Source organism: Lutzomyia longipalpis, chromosome 1 (genome assembly GCF_024334085.1).
Source record: "Lutzomyia longipalpis isolate SR_M1_2022 chromosome 1, ASM2433408v1".
Classification (NCBI taxonomy): Eukaryota; Metazoa; Arthropoda; class Insecta; order Diptera; family Psychodidae; genus Lutzomyia; species Lutzomyia longipalpis.
Genome location: NC_074707.1, coordinates 32,492,541 through 32,510,809, shown reverse-complemented (window position 1 = coordinate 32,510,809; position 18,269 = coordinate 32,492,541).

Here is an 18,269-nt window from a genome sequence, read left to right as displayed (position 1 = left end):
ATTATGATGGTAATGCTTGGAATACGCTTATCCTAGCGCAAGAGTTTCACAACGGAAAAGAGTGTTGAAGGAAAGGATTTGCCTCAAGCAATTCCGGCATCTTTCCTCCCAAAATACTCATCCTCTTGTGCATCGATGGGACACCACAAAGGCTTAAATATCGACTAATATGATATTCCTTGCCGTTAACCGTCATTTACCGGCAAATATGTGATTGCAAGAGTCTCACGTAAAATTTCTGGGCGTGTTGCAAGAGGTTGATGGATTTGTTTTTCCCTCCCTCCCTACCCATCGTTCATCCCTTCGTGTGAAAAATTTAAATCTTCATTTGCTAGAGCACCAAGAGTGCACTTTTTTTCACATAAAAATCTGCAATAAAAATTAAGTGAGACATATTTTGAGGATAGCTTGGATGTTTTGCTCACGTCAATACTCGCAATCACGTGTATAGCAACAAGCAATCAGAGCAAGAAATTCTTGTGAAAAGTTTAATTAAAAATTAACATTCATGTCGTTCACTGCGATAGTTTAATTAGAAATGAAGGTTATACTGAGAAGATGGAAAAAACACAGGATATTAAAATTTACATTGACATTCTGGAGAAAAAAAAACTCCCATAAGCCTTTCAACTTTTCCCATTGGTGCGTTTAGAGCATTATTGTGCGAGTTGGAAAATGTGAAATGCGAATATCTCCTAGAAATTAATTTTAAATTAAATCTGTTCTAAGGATCTTATTTATTTAATTGAATAGAAGTTTATTTTTCGTTAAGAACTTTTTAAGGAAAGACTGAGAATTTCTGGAATTTCTTTAGATAAATTTAAACAGAAACCTGTCAGTATGACGCTTAATATTGCTTTAAAAAACATTATAACCCAAATTAAACTTTTCCTACGTAATTATAAAAATTAATCTTTGTTTTTAAGTCTGAATAATTTAAAATAATAATTTATTTTTAATTGTCTTTAAAACTCATCGTTTGTAACTTTTCTTATATTATCCAAATATTTTCTTAAGAAATATTTTTTTTTATAAATCTTTGAATTACAAAATCGATATTTTTTAAACGTCCTTAAATTTTTTAAGTTTAATTTTAATTGCAAATTGCAAAAAAAATACCAATAGGTATTCCTTTGTAAAATGACAGTTAAAATGGCATAACTCTAAAATCTAATAAATCTAATAAATTAAAAATTATTTGATAACAAGGTAATATGCTACGAGAAAATATAATTAATAGAAGTCTAAATCAGTAAAACAAAAATGAACATTTCACGCTGATAGACTCAATATATTTTTTTTTCTATTTTCCAAAGAAATATCTCCAAAGAAGAATATTTGAGTATTCCGAAGAATTTTAAAAGAACATCCCTTATCTAGGGTGCAATTAATAAAGGGGTGAATACACTCAGAGAAGAAACATCTCAAGATTTTAAATCTAAATATAAGAACGGACAATCTTAAAAATTTAATATGTTTTAAAGGCAAAATTAAGATTCAGTTCCTTCTTTTGATGTTACTTTTCTCATCCTGATATTTTTTTTATAAAAAAGACACTTTCTTCTGTTAATATTTTTTATATAATTTTTTACTTTTATTGTAATTTAGTCAAGACAATTTTAAATTCTATCATAACCTTAAATTTCTTAAGGAGCAAAAATTTTAAACTAAACAATCTTGTGATTTTTTGAGATAACAGATAGTTTTAATAACGAGGTATGGAATATGACATACTAGAATTAATCATTTCATGCCTAGATAATCTTTTTTTCTATCTAGTTACGGGTTTTAAAATTATGTATTTAAACGAAAGCTTAACGGGGTAGTCTACAAAATGTTTTATTTCTCATATTCTAAAAATGAATAGAGAAAAAAATAAATGTTAGTTTCGCTTATAAAACTTTAATAATTAAAAATATTAATTAATAATTTTCTTTAATTTATTAAACTTTATAAAAAGAAAAATATTTTTTCTACCGAGTAGGAAATTGGAACATATCATTTTCTTTTGACAGGAGCTACAAAACCTTTTAAATGAATTTTAGAATAATTTTAAGATTGAACAATCTTACTGGTACCACTGAATTGTTTAATCTATTGAATCCGGCTTTTCTGAGTGTAATGATTTCTCAGGAAATTCGTGATTTCCACAGTTTTCCAGGTAAACAAGTCTAATTACATAATTTTATAGCGTTGTTTGTTACCCAAACCCCATAGGTGAAAAAAGGGCAGAAGATAGCATATAAAAATCCAACGCTGTATATCATTCATTAAATTTATTAACTTCCTTACAGACAGAAGTGGGAATAGGTGGCAAAAAATCATTTTTTTCCACTATGAGACATCTGTTTTAATTGGTAGTAGAATGGAAAAAAATTAATAACCCCTTTTACTCGATTTTTCTATTCAATTTTTTATCATTCACTTTTTTTCTTCCTCGTATAACCAATACTCTTTAGAAGATATTCCTTAAGTAGCACCATATTGTGAACATCTTGTCATTTTCAATTAAAATACTGATGGTGTAAAAAAAAATTCTTTATGGTGCTATGCAGGAAAAGAATGTCAAGAGAAAATGATCATGACATTTTTTCCTGACATTTTTTTGTCATTCCCTCTCACTCCCACTAATGTATTTCTGTATCTTTCGTCTTTCTCTGACGCATGCTTCCGACATTTTCATCATTCTTTTCTGTGCACTCAACATGTTTTTCATTTCGTATTATTTTCTCAGTATTTGGGGATATTTTTCCATGAAAAAGTGAAAATGGGCTTTTCTGAAGTGTTCTCAGTGCCAGGAAAGCCGTGAAAAGTGGAAATTTATGGTCATTTAGCGGCCAAATATGTGAAAATGCGCGAAGTAAAAAATCAAAACATTCTTTCCCTGACCAATTTTTACGGGATATTTTTCTGTATTTTCACGACACAAATCACTTCCTGCAGGTTTTTTGGACTTTCCCACAGGTCATCTGCAACACGGAAGGTCTGTGTGGGGGGCAGGAAAATGCTTCCTGGGTGGTGGAATCCCACCTGAACGCGGAAAAAATTGGTCCGGGAGTGAATGTTTTGCTATAGAAACTGCACAGTTTTCACTTATTTGGCCAATAAATACCCCCGATTTTCCACTTTTCACACTTTCACAGGCACTAAGAACACTTCCACAAGCCGCTTTTCACTTTTCCCAAGCTAAAATATCACAATTTACAGAGAAAATTGCAGAAAACTAACAAATACGTTGACTTCACAAGAGCTGGAAAAAGAATGACAGAAAAAAACATGTTCCTGCGACATTCTTTTTCAAGCTCTTGCGTAGTCAACACGTTTCTTATTTTTCGTCAATTTTCTCTGTGAATTGTGATATTTTATCTCGGGAAAAGTGAAAAGCGGCTTGTGGAAGTGTTCTTAGTGCCTGTGAAAGTGTGAAAAGTGGAAAATCGTGGGTATTTATCGGCCAAATAAATGAAAACAGTGAAGTTTGACAGCAAAACATTCACTCCCAGACCAGTTTTTCGCGTTCAGGTGGAATTCCACCACCCAGGAAGCATTTCCCTGACCCCAGGCCGACCTTCCCTATGCAGATGACCTGTAGGAAGATACAAAAAGCCCGCAAGAAGTGATTTGTGTGGTCAAAATCTAGAAAAGAATCCCGTAAAAATTGGTCAGGGAAAGAATGTTTTGATTTTTCACTTCGCGCATTTTCACATATTTGGCCGCTAAATGACCGTAAATTTCCATTTTCCACTGTTTTCCTGGCACTGTGGGCTCTTTAGCTAAGCATTTTCCACTTTTCTTTGGGGAAAATACCCCCAAATGTTGAGAAAATTCAAGGAAATAAAAACATGTTGTGCGCAAGAAAAAAAAGCATGCCACGAAAAAAGATGTCGGAAACATGCGTGAGAAAAAGACGAAAGATAGGAAAATACATTAGTGGGAGTGAGATAGAATGACAAAAAATGTCAGGAAAAAATGTCATGATCATTTTCTCTTGACATTCTTTTCCTGCATAGCACCATTAAGCATCTTCGGAGATGTTGAGAAAAAATCAATTTTTTGTCAGTGATGAAATGCCAGAAATGCATCTCATTTGAAAGATGGAGAGGGGAATCATCCCCACAGATATATATTTTGACACGGCTGGTGTGATGGAGATGCAGAGAGAAAAAAATCCAAAGCAAGATGATCCCGGAAGAATCCTCGCCACCCTTAAATTGTATTATGTGAATGGGTTAAGAATGTTGCTCAAGTTCAAACAAATCAACAGCTGGTGAATGAATTCAATGGCTATAGAAAGGGCTTTTTTTTGGAGGTGCTTCCACTCTTCTTTAAGTGAAATCAAAAGTCTTCTGCGACCACATATCCCATCTCCGGCAGAACACCCTCACTTTCATTATTTCCACCATGAAATTGTATTTATTTGTATAGGCTTTTTTTCTAAATAAGTACGTGGCCACAGGCGCTCTTTTTGTGGGCTCACAGCACACACCAAATATATCTGCTTCTTCATTGAATTCTTATGCCTGGTGATATGGAATCTCTGGGCTTTTTTTCACCCTCTCTCTATCCCATTCAGCGGCGGAAACCCACGTAAAGTGGGATTTATTCACATCTAAGAGCTTTTTTTTACACAATCATATTTTTTACAAGAAGCGAGAGCTATCAAATGTGATCAGAAGACGTTATGTGCTAGACAGGGCACGATCTTCAGCTGGAAAGTGGACATCTGTCGTCTAGGAGGAGAATAATGTAGTGTACACAGGCTTTTTTAATTCATAATATATGGATTTTTCACGCTACTTTTCCCTGTCACAGCACTATATTTGGGTCATTCAATAATATGTATGCATAAACCCCAAAGGGGATGATTTTTTCAACACATCGCAGAAAAAGCTTTTTCCCGCGGCAGAAGGGCTGCAAAAAATTTGGGTGGAATGTATGATGGAAGTTCCATATACTTGTGAAAATCAATATGTATAAAAGTTGTCATTTCAACAATATTATTTTTATCATGAGTAATATTTTGCTCTTCTCGTTTCATCACTAAAATGAAAATCGCCTCTGAAAATGTTTTTCTTTCATTTTCTCCCATCGACAATTTCCATTTTTTTGTACCACGATATGCCACATTTCATATCACTTCGCGTGTTCTAAAGGGGGTGTATTATTTCAAAAGAAAAATCCCAGAACACATTTTTTTGTTAGTTTCGTTAGTTTAAGATTGTTAGAATATTCTGTGTTAATTTACTTAATTAGAACTCAATGTAAGAAATAATTAATTGTTTTGATTTTTCTTAAAGTTTTTCTTCGACCTAATTTTCCGATGTAGGCCATATTTAAATTTTTTGTCTAACGCCATTTTGTAATTTTCCGACTTTTCCAAAATATTACTGCCTTTAAACACAAAAGTAAGTTTTTCTCGGGGTATTTTTTTTTAATCCCCCCCAAAAACCATGGTAGGTCTAGCGAACTTCAGAGTTCATTATTGACCGACATAACCAAATAGAAAATTACTACAATTAGAAAAACGTAGAGACTAAACTAAGCATTTTGGGCGGCCAGTACTCGGGGTATTTTGATGGGGTAAAAAGCAACTGAAAGAGGAGATATCACTCGAGATTTTAGTGGTATAGAATTTTGAATTTTTATTCTGAGGCTGAGAAAAGCGGAAAATCTCACATATTAATTATAGGAAACTAATTTGAGGATTGCACTTTAAAATTGTTTAAAAAATTCAAAACCTATCACGAAGAAATTCATTATTTTTCAATTTTTGAACAAATTCTTTCTAAATATCAACCTTTATTATTAAGATGGATATTTTGGGTAGTTTATGCTTTTCCCCATCTCCGTTTCTTTAAAAAAAAACTTATATTGATTATTTTAGGCTGTTGAATCTTAATATATAACCTTTCACAAAATTATTAGCCCATTATAGAATTATATAGAAAATAGTTAAAATGCAGTATTACAGAATCTTTTCTATTACTGAAGGATATTTAATAATTCTGTATGAGTACCCCCTTAAAATTCCTGTTCATTCTTCAACTTTTATTTCCAAAGAAGTCATTAACTACAAAAAACTTCACTCCAACTTATTAACAAATCGCAGGAGAAAATGTCTTATGTAAATTATTCCTTTGCAATTCCCCCCTAAATAGCAGAAAAATAATTTTTTTCACACTTCTTACCAGAAGTCGCGCAATTTTCTCGAGTTTTTCTAAACACATCCCCATTTTCTCCCTACACGCAGGTTTAAATAATAAATTGACAAGATGATTGAGTTTTTGCATGATAATATCGAACCCCTTTTCTGCAAAGTGGATTGGTGAAAAGTGTCATGAGGTATTGTGCAATGGGAAACTCTTTTGTGCAAATATCATCTCGACAGAGGAACCTACATAGTAGAAAGTCACACGCGAGTTTTCAAAAGGAAGACAAAATAAATTATTGTTGTGTTCAATAATACTGAATTAAAAAAGAATAAAGTTGATTTATGCAACCCCAACCTTCGTGTGCAGTGTTGGAATGAAGAAAGGGGTTGTTTTGTGTGCAAATAAGATAGTGCGTGAAAGGATGAACAACGGAGAACAATTCCTCAGTGAAATCTCTATCAATTGCCAATTCAGTGAATCTCTTTGCTACGAAAAAAGAAAACCTCATCTCGTCAATGGGAGATGAGGTTTCATCGAAGGAAGAAAAAGGGGTGTGGAATAGTGAGTCTAAAAGGGGTTGCAAAGGGGCATCACAGGTAGTTTTAAGAGGTACACATACGGAATCTTTTGAAAAAGTCCCGAAGATTCATTCATTTCTGCATCTGCAGAAGTTTGTAATTAACTCATCGTCATTTTTTACTTCTTTTGCACCTTTTCTTTGCATATGAAGCTCACCCAATCGCCGCCCTGCCATTAAGTCAACAAATGGGGATTTCAATTGCGCCAGCGGCTCTTTAGCCATCATCATCATCATCTTCATCCTGTACTGCATAGCCGCGGCGGACTCTCTGAGCACTCGGGGAGAGAAACAATTTGTTCGCTACCGGAACTTCTTGGCTCTCTGTACACCAAGCTGATCGATGGAAACATTAACCGGCAGCCGCTGGTGCAATATTTCCCTGTGCCAGGAGCCACAAATCCCCCATGAACTTCCTCCAAATCCCCCCATCTGCGATCAGGCAATTGAGTAAAGTAAAAGCAAAAAAAAACCGAAAGAAAAATCTCACAAGACCCGAACCCAACCGTTCATCTTATCATTAATTATCTTTATTTACATGTCATTTAGTATTTACACAAATCAATTTGTCTTACGTCTTGTGCTTCATTTTGTCCCATCTCTGTTTCCACACATTCACGATCGCTTTGGGTAAAATGGTCTGATGCAATTCCAAAAACAGGACAGAAGTCAGAATCGTGATGTTACTTTTAGCATTGGCACCACAAAAATTTCAAATGGAATGTTCTAACGAAATTTTCTAGTCAATATTTGACTAAGCTGATAACTCATTAAAGCTCGCAAATAGAGCTGCTGAATGCTTATGAAGAAAAAAACCCGCTAAAATTATAGTCGATTCGTTGAAATTTTAGCATCAGCGAGAAAGCAAATGGGAGTGCAGATAATTTAAGTGATAATTTAAGATTGGAAATTGAGAGAAGTTACTGAAAGACATTTTAATAATAAACATATTTAGGGAAAACCGGGAATGCTTTATGTAGTGACTGTATCAGTTTTGTTATTAAAACTTTTTTTTTATTAAGTTAATTTTATACCAAAAATATATTCGATAGTTCTGACATTAATTTTTAGATGCATGACATTATTTATTGGATGCATGATATTAGTTCTTACAGAAAGCATTGTCTTAGGGATACCTAATGCAGTGGGTTATTAACATGGTCTAAGTAGCCCGGCAGAGAAGCGAAAAAACCTAAAATAAATTGCGATCAAGCTAAATTTTGCACTATTCGATTCAGAAAATTATAAGAAATCTTTTTTATATTTACCAGCATTCTCTAAAACGTGAGCTCGTTTCACAAAATGCGTTTAAATATTTTCTTTCATTTTTCCACAGGAACCATCGAAGCCATTAAACGAACAAGTGATTTCGCGGAAATTCGTGTTCCGCCGAAATATGATTTGACAGTTCCGAGTATTTGGAGTGAATATTTTCATTTTTGTGGTGAAATTTTTCGTGAAATAAATGTGTGTTTTACTTATTATTTCTGCATTTTCTCTTGTAGGAAGTACTTCTTTTAACCCTCGTTATAATCTGTTGAGTGGAAATTGTAAAAACTAAAGTATTTTATGTGGTTTGTGTGAGCAGTTTCTTGGAACACCGAAGTGACGTCACTTGTTCGTCCAATGGCTTTGATGGCTTCTATAAAAAAATGTATGAAAATATTTAAACGCATTTTGTGAAACGAGCTCACGTTTTAGAGCATGCTGGTAAATATAAAAAAAATTTCTTATAATTTTCTGAATCGAATAGTGCAAAATTTGGCTTGATCGCAATTTATTTAAACTTTGGGGTCATTTTCACTTAATTCTACTGGCCTAAAGGTAAACCAAGAACGCAAGATTTTCCATCTTAATATGGAAAGAATGTAAGAGCACAAATGTGAACGCAAAAATGTATGGATGAACGCAAGAACATAAGAATGAACGCAAGCAGCTCAACCAAGAATGCAGTAGTTACTCACCCCCCCCCCCCTGTGCAAGCCTAAAAAGCTAAGACCTAGCTTGAAAAACATTTAAGTCAGACTCAGTAGTTAAATAGCCCAATAGCCTAAAATTTTACTAATTGTAAGAAGATAAAAAGTACCAAATTGTGATTATTCCTTAGTTTATTCTAATCAAACTGACCTTATTTGCCCTAGTGATCCAGTTCCCGCGTATTACGATACGTCATATTAATCCAAGATCTCCGTGCATAATGACGGAATGTTATCCTGTTGCTTGTACATACATCCGGGCACATATCTTAAGTGCATTGCGGCTTTAGTGAGAATTATGTAAAATGTAGGGAAATGCACAGAGAGAGAGAAAGAAGAAACTAATGATTTCAAGTGTTATGTGACAATTGATGTGATTCATTAATTAATATCGTCGTGGGCACTCGGGGCGCAAGAGAAGATGCTACAGCTTCATTAGCGTGGCGGTGGGGGCAAAAAAAGGGTGCGACTCTCGTGACGGATGCATGATGCTGTCTGTGGTCCAGCGCGAGGTGTACCAGGAGATTGAGTAAATTAATATACCACAACGCGATAAGTATCGATTGAGTCGCGCGCGGCACATTCCCCATTTCGTCATTTACATACGGAATCCAAACTTCTTTACTTTGTGGGGAAGTGCCACTCTTCAACAGGTTGTGGTGCACCGGAAAAATTATTGCTTTCTCACGTGGTTTTTGTGATGACATCAATTAAGCATGCATCCAGCTTCCATCTCAATACCATGTCGATATTTTGTCGTATGGCTAATTTAGCTGATGAGATTGGATATTTATGTATGTATAATGTGATTGCTCTTGAGGAGATAAATATGTAGGACGAAAAGGAAGAGGTGGGAGCTCATCATGGTATCCACAGTTGCGGCATTGTACAAAGCAACCCGAAGAAATCACACAAATGGACAAAAGGTGATCTTCATCGAGATTTCGATCCAAGAGCAATTCATCCCAAAACCATCATCAAATCATATCGTTGCGGTGAAGAGAGAATGGGCGACATGAGCGCTCTGTCGCGGCATTGTTTTGTGCCATTTGCTTCCTTTTTTTTTCTTCTTTTTCTCCTTCATATATATACCTTCCTCCTTTAATTTCATCTGTAGCACCGACTCTTTATTTGTGTGGCTTGTGTGACAGGAATCCATAACGAGAATATTAGCAATTTTACCTTTCTGATAGTACACCGCATTTCTGGCTATTTGGAATTTTTTACCCATCAATGGCCACTTCTTTTACTGCACCGATAGATGTGGACACCCTTTTCTGGAATGTCTCTTAAACCTTTTAGATATTCTCTCTTCTTTTTTTATTCTTATTTTCTTAGACATCTCACGCTTACGCATCCTGCAGTCAAGAGGGCGCAAATATATAAATGGTTTGATAGGTATTATGCGTTATTTTATAGCTCTTACTCGAACGATTGAGGAAAGTTACATTAGAACACATATTTCGATATCCTTCTATATCTCAGTGTTTAATAGATATTTTAATTTTCACGTTTTTGAAGATTTTGGATGAAATAATGATACTTCGTTTGTTCGTCTTCTTCTCCGTTCGTTTGCCTGTCTCTCCGCCTGTGGCTGGAATGTATGATTCAATTTTGACTACATGACCTTGCTTCGCATTGCATTACCTTCCTCACTACTCTATACATATTTTTTGGTTAATAATTTTCAATGCAAGAAGCATAAAAATACATTTAAAAAATGCAATAGTGACGTCATTGTTTGCATTTTAGGTCTAATTTTTACCGGATTTTTCCATCTTATCTCATGGAAAAATAGTAATTCTGATGATTTCTTTTTCTTTTTTGGTTCTTTTTGAATTACGCATGTTCTCATTATTTCTTTGAAAGACGTAACTTCCCATAAAAAAATTAATAAACTCCTTTTCATCATAAAATATTTTTCTGTGACTTTTAAGAATTTCATCCGGCCAAATGGGTTTTTTTACAATAATAGATTCACAGAAATCATTTATTGAAAAACTTTGCTATTATTGTGAACACAATTATACGCATGCACATATTTTCCTCTTCGACACTTACAGTTTTTTTCTCTGGGGATTTATTTTTCTTCTAACGATAAGAGAAAAATTATGTTTAAGGATATTTTGAGAGCATTAAATAACTTCGTGTGTCCTTACTACTCTTAAATTTTATATTTTCATCTTAAACAGGGATATTCCAAAAGGGAAAATAGGGGAAAAAGGACCAACTGGGAAATTATTATCAGAGTTAAAATCCTGCATGCTATAATCCTCTTGTGGACGATAGAGCAACTAAAATATCCTTACATACTGGAAGTTCCACACAGGGCTTTCCCCTTTTGGTGCAAAAAGTATGTGGAGACATCGTTCCTCAATGGAAGTGCTTTTTGCCCTCCTCGCAATGTTTTCTTTCGCACGGCTGCACCTTCAATGGTCAATGGGAGTCCGGTGCGTTGTGAAGACTGGGCAATTTGGAGTTAATATATTCACTTGAAAATCCCTCAAGTGCGACAGTGCAATTGTATCCCTCAAGTGCCAAAGAATGGCATGTGGAGGTAAAAAGAGCGCAATGTCAATTGGATGCGTCAATGGAATAAAATCACAGTATAAGATGAATTGCTGGCATTTTTGTCAAATTAATGCTTGCCCCCGTCGCGAATTTTTCTCTCCCCGTTTCCCGCCATTTTTTCTGCAATTGCATTCCACCCAATGGAGCATTGGGTTCTTTTATGAAGTAAAAAAAATATATATATGTTACCATCTTTTGTCCGTGATCGTCTGGTGGAGTTGAAAATTGTAAAGAGCTATGTCTCGTGTGCCGTGGAGCAAAAATGGGGCGGAGATTGTGCGATTGTTTCACAAGAATTTATGTACGATTTATTCCCGAGGCTCCCCCATGGTAGAGAACACGCCTTCCGCTCCCCAAAGGCACTCCAGGGGTTTCCACCAAGCTCCTTTCCTTTGCGCTACCTGATAGTTTCTCTTTCCGTCTCCCGGCCACTTCCGGTGACATAGGGCACCCCATCCGCTCTATGTACGTACATAGCGCACATACCACAAAATAGTGTCAAACAATTTAGATGGCATTTTCGTGTCCTTTCATGATGTCACATTCCACACAAATTTAATCACTTTTCCGAGCCCCACTGTATGTATGTATACATATAAGCATTGTTGAGTGAGAAAAATTCGATGAATAGCCCGCCGACGGCCTAAAAAAAGAGCGGTCCACCGAAACGTGTGTAGTATTTTTTTATCAGCATTTGTCTGACCCACTGAGGTCACTTCTCATGCGTTTGTGATAAGAAAACACGCTAGAAAAATCAACCATAAGTATTTCATCACTCTTCCCATCATCCAACACACATATTCGGCATTAGCCATAGCTTGGCTGATGACACCAAACCGCAGTATTTTATCTGACCTCCCCATTGAGTTACCAAACATATCACAATAATATGCAATTTGTACATAATACTTGAAAAGCACAAATGGCATATATAATTATAAATTCTGCAAATATTTCCATATACACACCATTGTGTCGCATGGTTTCTTTTGCATCCATTCAATTAATTGATTAGAAGCTGATTGCGAAAAGAAGAGACGAAAATGCCGCGAAACTTTCGAAAATTCTTTCATTGTCACTCATCATGGGGAGAAAAGTGAACCGGAAATGAATTTATTCAACTCATTAGCTGCTTTTTTTTTAAAACCATTGAGTCTTTCCGCCTTGCATGGGGGCATAATTGGTGCCAGAAGCCATTCCGATCTATTGCAATTAATACATTGCTGGATAATCGTTTAAATTGAAATACTTTATCCCATCTATTATATATTCCCACAATTTCACTAAATAAATTATATTTATATATTTCGACGTGCCCGAAGATTATGAACCATATTCCTATCTTTTAACACAGGAGTATGGTTCATAATCTTCGGGCGTGTCGATTTGTAGGTATGAGTGAAGGTATGATTTTCAAGTTCCTATTATATATGATCGTGAAAGGTGTTATTTTTGTTTGGATACAACTTTTATTTTAGTTCTTTCTTAAATTAACTCTAATTAAATTGTTTAATTATTATCCATGAGCTTTAAGGGAAAGCCTTTTAGAAAAAAGGACGTTTTTTTTCTTCCAGTTTAGAATTATGCTTTTCAGTATTGTTGTATCTAGTCGTTGTTTACGAATTTTGTGAACGTAAAGTCTCTTAGGCATGCTTTTAGTTTTATTTAGGAGAGGCGATTTTAAGTTTTATTTTTGATATGTCCCTTTAGTGAAAAACTGCATCGCATGTTATATGTTGTGGGAAACACTGAGGCATATTTCTGCTTTTCAATTACTGTGATGATTACTGGGGTATTTTTTTTAGTGATCTCACATAATTAAATGACGAAATCGATTAACAAAGGCCTCTTTCAGATCCTGAATTCCTTGAAAATTTACTTTTTTTTCCTTAATCAATATGGGGATTTATTTTAAAAATTTCAATAAGAAGAAATGAAATATTTTGCTTCATATAACTTTCATTTCATTTTTTTAGCTGTGTTTCTTTCAGACACAGCTTTTGTGTACCGAGCAAAATCGAAAGTCGTCAGATCGGCCTCAAACTTGGGATGAGCACGAATTAGGGTCCCCACATTCCAAAAAACGTATGCGCCAAAAATTTTTTTTTCCGGCCGGCCGTCCGGCCGTCCGGCCGTCCGTCCGGCCGTCCGCCGTGGTTCAACCATAAATTGCAAGAGAACGGTAATAGATAGAGACTTGCGGTAAACGGCAAAGTTTAAAAGTCGACTGGAAGACGTCCGATTATGACGTCAAATTTTACCCCCCACCCCCCCGTCCGCCATTTTGAATAACCTCAAAATTTTGTTTTCGCTATATCTCAGCCCCTGTAATAGCTAAAAATCTGAAATTTTAGTATGTTGTAGAGGCCATCAAGACCTTTCCAACGAGGCCTCATTTTCGAAAATCGGTTAAGCCGTTTAGTCAATATGGCCGCCACAATTTTTCATCGAAAATCGACCATAACTCGAAAACGGCTCGACCGATTTTGATCAACCCGGGCTCAAATGAAAGCTCTCAACAAACCCTATAACTCTCTAGAACATCCGAAGTTTCAAAAGTGACCGCTAGGGGGCCAAAAATCAAAAACAAAATTTTCGATTAGTTTTCGATGAATATCTCGAAAACGGCGACATAAATTTTTTTCATTTTTTGATATGTTGTAGCTGACTATATTATCTAGCTCCATGCCAAAAATGAAGAAAATCTATGGATCCGTTCTCGAGATATAGCCTTCCAAAGTTGGCATGTCATATCTCGGGTTCTACAAGTCCGATCTTGATCAACTCAAGCGCAAATGAAAGGTTTCGAGAAACCCTACAAATGTCTAGAACATTGCAACTTCGAGAAATGACCGCAAGAGGCGCTAAAATCAAAAACAAAGTTTTCGAAAATTTCGAACTCGAATTTTTCGAAAATGGCGACATAAATTTTTTTCATTTTTCGATATGTTATAGGTGACTTCAAGATCTTTCAAACAAAAAAAAATTTATGAAAATCTATGGATCCGTTCTCGAGATATAGCCTTCTAAAGATTTCTTGGGGTATGACTTTTCAACTTTTCCCGACTTTGCGCGTATTTAAATTAATTCGCAATCCAGTTTGCTCTCACAAAATTGGTACACTGAAAGAAACACAGCTCTCGTAAGCTTGGTCAGCTTACCAGTACATTTTAATTTAACATAGGTATTCCATATATCATTCCGTGGAAAAGTATTTTCAAAGTCACGAACTTTCATGTTCAAAGACTTTGCACATATCTTTTTAATTTTTGAAAGATTAAGTTTTTATCTCATAGATTTTTACAAAATTTTGCAATCTTGTGGTTTATTTTGGTTTTATTTTTCAATTTAATGTCATCTATCCCATGGAAAGGTACGATAACATGACGATTTCGTATCATTTATCATACTTTTCCATGGGATTGACGATATCCTGTATCTTTTCTTATGTTGAACTTTACAGTCTCTATTATGTTATTCTTTAAGATGTATAGGGTGGTCAAGATAAGATGTACCGACTTTATAGGCTAAACCTATAAAGGCGGTTCATGTTGTCTTGACCAACCTATACATAAGTACCAACTCTATTCAAAATTGTTGCTCCTTATTTTAATTTTCCACTTCGATTTCTTTCTTTTATTTAGGATCTATTTGTTACTATTATGAAATAATTTTTCCTTTTTAAATATTGCATGATATTTTCTTTTATTGTTCACCCAGTCGACCTGTCGGAGTAAATCCCTACTTTAGGATTTTAGAAATTATTAAATCAAACTTTTTTCCTTTAAAAAATCTTCATTCTTATTATTATTTATTGTTTCGGATATATTGCCATAAACCAGGTACATGGTGTTTCTATAAAAAAAAATAAAAAATTTACACGCATATGCCGAAAATTAACGCTAGCTACAACTATCTACTTTTCTTTGCATTTATTTAAGAGATAATAAAAAGGATATTATGCAAATTCATTGAAAAACAATTTAATTTTTAAACCTTTATTTTACTTTCTTTAATAAATAGAATAACTTTCTTAAGATTATAATCTTCATTCTTAATTTAATTTTAAACGCAATTTTCGTGAAAATAATTTTAGATCCTCGAGGAACTTGAAATGCTGTTTTCGAGTTAATTTTGAAAAAAAAATTAAAAATTTGCTTGAAGGCAAATATTAATTTGAATTCAATATTTTTCACTTTCCAAAACAATTCTCAAAACCTTTTTTTAAGTTTTGCATATTTTGACTATTTACCCCTTGAAGTTTTTCCAAGTTGTTTGATCATCCCTCATGATATAGATAAAATTTATTTATTTTTTCAATAAAATAAGTAAGTTTCAAAATATAAAGAATCTGCATGCAAAAAGCCATCTCACATAAGAGAAATTTTGCATTGCGCGAATAAAATGTAACACAGGGGAAATATTTACCTGCTGAGACGACTAAACCGGAAGAAGCTTCCAGAGCGGCAGATATTTGAAGAAGTTGTTCAGCGACAAGATATGAAATATACCACTTTATGGGGTCATTAAGTGTGCCGGAGACTCAAATACATTTAGAGAAATTACTGTGCTGCGTCCGGATGCTGGTGGAGTGTCGTATAGACTTGCCTAACTGGACATCTTCCTCTTGGCGTCATCCACAATAGACGTGTGCTCTCTTATATCTTCTCGCGCGCTTTGCAATTAATTAACCACGCGTCTTGATGAAATTGCGGCGAGGCGGACGAGGAGAACCGCGACTTAACAGTTAGGTCGTGTGTCTTCGTGGGCAGTAAACACCTCTGAGGAACACCACCATCTCACGCACTTTAGCACCTTTAGAACAACAGCAATCTCCGCGTAGCACAAACCTTAATAGCTCCCTTTCACAAAATTAACTTATTATCTCATGCCGTTTGGCGGGAAATGTAGAAATTGTCGCGGAAGTATTTTATGCACCTCATTAATTGACACTCGCCGAGGTGACAATGTTTCTAATGGAGTAGCACTTTGGTCTGTCTTTTTTTGTTGTTGCTTCCTTGCTTTCCTTTATTCTGTTTAGAAATTAGAACTCTTCCTATGGGGAGGAAAAAATTACGATTTAGACGGCAAACTCCGCGGCCAATGCACAAAATTCAACTGACCACGCGAAGAAAAACGTCGAAGAAAAAATCCATTCAAAATTGAATGTTACGATAACACAAATTGATAACAAACTTTTTATTTTATTTTCTACTTAGCAGAGTATTTTTTGTGAGTGCTCAGAAACTCACCTCGATGGGGCGTAATGAAAAAAAATCATACTCATCATTTTGTATCATTTACCTGTGGTCTTCTGAGCCACAATTGTGTTATTTACCTTTAATTTATCTCACCTGCCCACTATTGTGGAATTCTTTGTTATTGAGATTTAACTCATAAAGATATTCTCGTTTTTTTTTCTTTGGTAAGAAAGGTCCATCAGCCTCTTCAGAAGACAAAATGAACATAAAGGTAATTTTCTTGACAAAGAAGATAACCTGATGGGATTTATGCGTGGATTCAGGATGAAGAAAATTTCTTTTTTTTTAGCTACGCGGAATCAGCTGTCGTCAACTGGCGTTCCAACGCACACAGACCAATGGTGGTGCAATAAAAATGAGTAATCGCGTGAGGATCGAGGCACGTAGTGTGTGCTGATAAGACGTCTCTTTTTTAGGCGTTACTGTGTGAGCCCCAGGCACACGCGGAAGATGCCAAAATTTTCCACTGCAGATTACAATTGATTAGCTGAACTTTGTGATTAGCACGCATGCGACCAAGCCATACCTCCATTTGACCGATTTCGAGTCCATAATACATTAAACTACGTCACACAGATAAGTATTCCTTATCCACTACCTTCGATGTTCAATTGATAAGTTATTTTTAACAAAAAGAAAGAATCTCAGCTAAAATTACGTTTTTACATCCTTTAAAAAAAAATAATCCCACCTTAAAGAGCCAATTAAAGATGGTTCCATTGAATTTATATGTGGGAGAGAATCATGGCAGTGATCTTTTAAAATTCCCATTGCAATTTGTTGCAGCCAAGTGCATTCCAAAGTGGAAGTGTAATTGAGAACAGCCAGGTGAATCGTGATTTATGGCGGGAAAGCATGATTGTTGAAGTTGGTGTGTGATTGTATAATTTTTTATTTATAATCTTTCTAAGAAACTATTGACATTTTTTGCTTTTTTTCATCTGAAGTCATAATTTGTCTTGAGATTACTTTTTTCTTAAAGAACAATTTCTAAAAAGAAAATAGAAACGATGAAAGCTTCAAAATGAATAAATTCATTTTTTTGTTTTAAAAAAGAGCTTTTTCAGAGCTTTTTTAACCCTTGGAGGATTTTGCTGGCCAAAGTGGCCAATTCGACTTATTTCAATCACAAAAGAAATAAAATCTATTAAACATTTCATGATAAATTCTATATCAGTGTATAGGAAAGTTTCACTAGTTCAATTTCATTGAAAGAAAACTTGGAAAAATATTTTCTTTTGAGAGAAAATAAAGATCAAACTTTTGAGGTTAGGAACCTCAATCCTCCAAGTGTTAAAGCTTTTACATGGTTTACTGTTAATATAATTTTTTGTACTTAAATGTAAGATTATGACAGGATTTTCAAGAAAATTTTTAACGTCCTTTCAATAATACCAATCAATCAATTAAACTTTTTATTTTCCTACAATTTAAGATTTATTTTTGCAATTCTTTCAATTAAAAATCAACTTAAAACCTTTTTTTTCTTAGAAAACTCCTCAAACTTTTAAATATTATTCAATCTCTAGACATATTATGCAAGTCAGTGCCTATTTAATTATATATGCTGCACATAAATGACCGGGGCAAATTACTCATTAAGAGTATCCAAAACATGGTCCCATCTCTCTTTTAACTTTTTTAATTGCACAGCGACAGTGGAAAGTGGGTAATTGAGAAATTTCTTGCACAGTGCATCCACACTAAATAAAAAGAAAAAACAAGTCACAATTTA